This window comes from Centruroides sculpturatus, unplaced genomic scaffold, assembly GCF_000671375.1.
Source record: "Centruroides sculpturatus isolate CEXI.00-Female unplaced genomic scaffold, Cexi_2.0 scaffold44, whole genome shotgun sequence".
NCBI classification, from domain to species: Eukaryota; Metazoa; Arthropoda; class Arachnida; order Scorpiones; family Buthidae; genus Centruroides; species Centruroides sculpturatus.
The window spans coordinates 383,394-389,167 of NW_019384307.1; positions in this window are offsets into that span (position 1 = coordinate 383,394).

Sequence of the window (5,774 nt, forward strand, 5' to 3'; positions counted from 1 at the left end):
TTGTAATTTAAAAATTTATTTATTATTAATTTTTAGTATTGAAATCTCTAGATTTTTTGAAAATATATATTTTTGTAATTAATATTCTCATTGTAAATACTTTTAATAATTAAAAAAATATTCTGTGCATTCTTATATTAACTATATAATTATTTTTATTAATATAATAGTTTAAAAATAAGAATAAATTTTACGAATACACTAAAACTTCTAAACAAAGGACACTGACGGAAAAGTAAAAGAAAATGGCCGTCGTTTAGGGATTATTTTGTATGCAGTTTTATTTCAAGTTATTGAAAAAAATGGTTGCTATTTGGAAATGGCCTTTAGGAGATGGCCGTTATTGGAGGTTCGACTGCATTCTGATTTCATAATTATGTCATATTATGATTTTAATGCATCTCTTTCATATTAAACATGCCAATTTCAAGTATGCTAATGTCATATTAAAATTGTCAATTTCAAACACACGTTGATTTCAGATACAGCATGCTAATTCAAACATGTCGCTTTCAGATACGACATTGTTGTGTAGCAGTCATAAACATATATCTACATTAGTCTTATATATATTTTCCAGTAAAGGATAATTAGTACCAAACAACTAGCATAGACTCTTTATAGTTTGTTTACAATGGAAACAGCTTATTAAATCTGTACTAAACAACAAACATGAACACTAAAAATAAACCTATTAAACATTAATATTCTACTTTATATTCAAATTTCTATTATATATGTATATTAATTATAGTTTTCTAGAAGAATAAATGCTCTCGTCTTTCATTTCAATTGAATTATTTGCATATTTTAAAGGCTTTTAAGGCCATAATATTTTGAATATACATAATATACATATAGTAAAACATGTTCAAAACGAAAACCGGTAGGAAAAAAGATTCGGTTTATACAGATTTACTGTATTATAAAATGTCTTCTCTTTTCATTTTAATTGATTTATTTGCATGTTTTCAGACTTTTAAGGCTTTATTTTTCCGAAAAATATCTTTGTAGTAATTAAGAAAAGTATTTTATGATTTAGCTAAAGGGCAGAATTGTGTCGGAAATATGAGTTTTCTATCAGTATCACCCACGAAAAAAGAAATTCAATAGAAATATTGCCATCGATGATATCTTATAAGACTTCTATGACAACCACATCCTATATAGATAGATAACAGACATCTTACAGTTTTACTATTTCGTTTGTCTTAGATAAGAAACAATAACTTTATAGATAATAACTAACAGATCCGCATCTATACTCATTCATTTTCGAAATCAACACTTAAAGATTATAGTCTGTAATTAAAAAAAATTGACTGAAAACACTTAAAAAAAAAAATATNCTGGTTCTGGTCTAATCTCCAAGTGGAATTTTTCAGGTTTTCTTCACATGCCTAACACCTAAACGTGAGCCAGTTTCTCGTAGAAAGTCCTTCTGGGAGGCATCTCCTTGATTGATTCACGTGTTGGTCGCCATATTCCATTAAACCAAAATAAACAACAATTCCCAGACAGAGATTTTGAATTCTGAAATCACCTTTTCAAAATATTAAGACAGTTTATAGAGACATTACCATATATTGTGTTTAGAAAGGAAACCTACAGCAAGTGTAGTGTCTAGAATTAACAGCTAAAATAAATCAACTGGAAGATTTGTGCAGAAACGTATTGAAAAAATTCACGAGAAAAAGTACAATAAAACCTCTTTACGATCGTTGGCTTACAACTTCCCGCTTTATTACTGGTATAAATTTCCTATTATAACAGTATAAAATTAGTTATTTTAGCTTCTTTATACTTTATCTTTTGTATGGTATTGCATAAAATTGAATTACCAAGAACTTAATCTCATATCTCTCAATGCTTGGCATTGAAATCTTTTAATTTAATCACAATAAATAAAAGATCAATAAGATTTTAATTCAGAAATTAAAAATTAACACTATCATTTATTTAACTTTCTTACCATACTTTTTTAGTCAAAATACTAAATTTTAGGGGTGCTTTATGTGAAGGATCCAGCCCAAATGGCCATACTGGCTGGCATCCTCCTCTATCTAGAGATTCTAGACTTATCGGTCACCTGTCTGTCCGTAATATATATTTGAATATATATATATATATATATATTTAAATCAAGTTTTACAGATTTATAATTATATAAAACGAGAAAAAAATTTTAATTTATTTTTTCTGCAATTTTTAATCATATTTTTAATTTATTTAATTTAAAATATATGGTATCGATCTCAAATTCGTAGTGTCTTTCCCCTGTAAATCATACTTTTCCTGATAACAACATAGTTATGCCAGTTATCCGTTGCGGGAAAAATTTTTGAATTGAAATCAGGTAACTTTCTCTCTAGACCGAAAGTTTGTATATAGTTAATCGAGGTCTTCTGTTCCCTAAAATGTTCATATCTGGGGTCTCGACTTTTATCTATCTAAAACCTTTCTCGAGATTAAGGAAGGACAGACAAACAGACAGACGATGGGAATTTATAGGTCTACAATTTTTTAAAAAACTTTACCAGCCATCTACGGAGTAGATTTTACACTAAAACAGAATTTTTCCTCTCCTCCTCCCTTTTCTTTCTTATTCAATATTCTCTCTACTCACTTTTATTGATTTTAAAGTAAAAATTTCACTTTTAAATCTTATCTACCCCCAGGATACATTTGTTTATTGTTCTTTGTAAAATAAATGTGTTGAAATAACTCAACAGTTTGGTTTCTGTAGATATTGATAAGGTACAGGAGTGATGCTGACGATATCCAGACATTATATTTCCTTTCTGGAAGAAAAAAAAATTGCAAATCACATTAAGTAGCGGCTTTTCTCGGATAAAGATACCCAGACGATTGGATTAAATCTCAATTTTGCAAATTGAACAAGTTCCTTAATCAGATTTACTACAAATAATTTACCGGCTCTTAAATCATTACCAAACTGTATAAAAGTATTAGATAATATTTATTTTATTTTTATAAAAATATTTCAAATTGATTCCCCCCCCCTTTCTAATATTTTTTGGATAAATGAATATAGAATCGTTTCTCTCTGTATCCTTTCTTTTATGCATACGAAATTCATCTTTTAAGTTCTCTAAGAATATTAGAAATTTATTAAAAATTAAATAATAAAACAGTTATTTATATATTATATACATTGTTTAAACAATATTTAAATTATTAATTTTATATAGGTTTGTATTCATTCTAGGAAAATGAAATTGTCCTTATCTGCATCCTTTCTTCAATGTTAACTATATTTATCTTTTATTTTATCCAAGAATATTAAAAATTTAATAATAATTTGTTAATTTATATATTAATTATTTATTGGTTATATTGTTAAAAAAAATCACTCAAAATATCAATTTTATACAGGGACTTTATTCATTTTAAAATAATGGAATCACCTTCATCTGTAACCTTCCTTGAATTAATCCTTTAAAGTTGTTTAATATACCAAAAATTTATTTAGAATTAAACAATAAATTAATAATTTATACGTTATATTCCCTATATCTGTTTAAAACATTTAAACTGTTATTTATTTTAAGAAAATGATCCTGTAAATTAATGAATTTTATTACATTCTGTGAAAAATAACATTAAAAATTTCTCTATCAAATCGAATTTAATTAAGTTAAAAGAGAATTTATCTATCATACAAAACATAATTAAAATCATGTTATGATATAAACATTTTCTTGTACTTTGATAAAAGATAAAAAATAATCAATAAGTACAGAACTGTACATCTTAATTATTTATCCAATGCAGTATTTTTAGCTTAATTAAAAGATAAATAAGCTGTAGCATAAAGGTAAGCTGCAGTTTATACAAGTTACAAGCGTGTATAAAGATGTATAAATTAAAATAAGCTTTAGCTTAAGTATAAGCTAAATAAGCAATTAGTTTTTTGATGATAGAGGCTCTCGTGTATCATAGTGAAAGGGGAAAGATTTACTTGGGCCTAATTACAACTCTAAATTATAACATACAAACAGCCTTTTCTCTCTATCAAATTATTTATTTAAATATTTAAAATTAAGAATTTTTAAGCAATTTATTAAAATTAAAATCGAAATATTATAAATTTTAATTTTATTGTTTGTTTGTATATGGCAATTGACAATGAGCGATTTGCCGAAGGGGGATGTCTCTCGGAAGGACTTTCTATGGGAAATTGGCCCCTATTTAGGTGTTATAACAGTAAGAAAACACGAAAAATATGGAAAAGTGGCTCCTATTTAGGTGTTATAACCATTAGAAAACCCAGAAAACTCCACGTGGCCATCCTATTGATAAGACGCCAACTTCCAGTGTTTAGTGGTTCTATCCACTCGGGCACTGTAGACCCCCCCTTTTTAGGTTAATATTTATTAACGTTTGATTTATTAANTGTAAATTAATGAATTTTATTACATTCTGTGAAAAATAACATTAAAAATTTCTCTATCAAATCGAATTTAATTAAGTTAAAAGAGAATTTATCTATCATACAAAACATAATTAAAATCATGTTATGATATAAACATTTTCTTGTACTTTGATAAAAGATAAAAAATAATCAATAAGTACAGAACTGTACATCTTAATTATTTATCCAATGCAGTATTTTTAGCTTAATTAAAAGATAAATAAGCTGTAGCATAAAGGTAAGCTGCAGTTTATACAAGTTACAAGCGTGTATAAAGATGTATAAATTAAAATAAGCTTTAGCTTAAGTATAAGCTAAATAAGCAATTAGTTTTTTGATGATAGAGGCTCTCGTGTATCATAGTGAAAGGGGAAAGATTTACTTGGGCCTAATTACAACTCTAAATTATAACATACAAACAACCTTTTCTCTCTATCAAATTATTTATTTAAATATTTAAAATTAAGAATTTTTAAGCAATTTATTAAAATTAAAATCGAAATATTATAAATTTTAATTTTATTGTTTGTTTGTATATGGCAATTGACAATGAGCGATTTGCCAAAGGGGAATGTCTCTCAGTAGAACTTTCTATGGGAAATTGGCCCCTATTTAGGTGTTATAACAGTAAGAAAACACGAAAAATATGGAAAAGTGGCTCCTATTTAGGTGTTATAACCATTAGAAAACCCAGAAAACTCCACGTGGCCATCCTATTGATAAGACGCCAACTTCCAGTGTTTAGTGGTTCTATCCACTCGGGCACTGTAGACCCCCCCTTTTTAGGTTAATATTTATTAACGTTTGATTTATTAAAACAATTACAACAATAGAATTATTGTTGATTACAATAATAGAATTAGAACAAACAATAAAACAATTACAAGAATTATTGGAAGAAATATCTAACAATACAAAAGAAATAAAGAGAATTTAAATTTGAAATAAATTATAAAAAAAATTAATTATAAAAATGTATTCATTATGCAACAATAAATTAATTTATTCTAATTAAAATGTATAAGATAAACAATTTCTTACAATTGGAATTGTTTTTATTACAATATTAACGAAATTGTCTTCGAATTCATTTGAATTAATTAAATTTCAATTCTAAACTTTTAATAAAATTTTAAAATAAATAAATATAAGAATATTTAAAGTGCAAAAATAAAAATAAAAATTTAATCATTTTTTTAAATTTTATTTTAGAGTTAATAAGACTTTAAAACAAAAATTTAATAAATTTATTTTAAAAATTTTTAATCAATCAATTAATTATTATAAATTATTGATTATAAAAATTGTAATTAACTTGAAGGAGTTGAAAATCAACCCT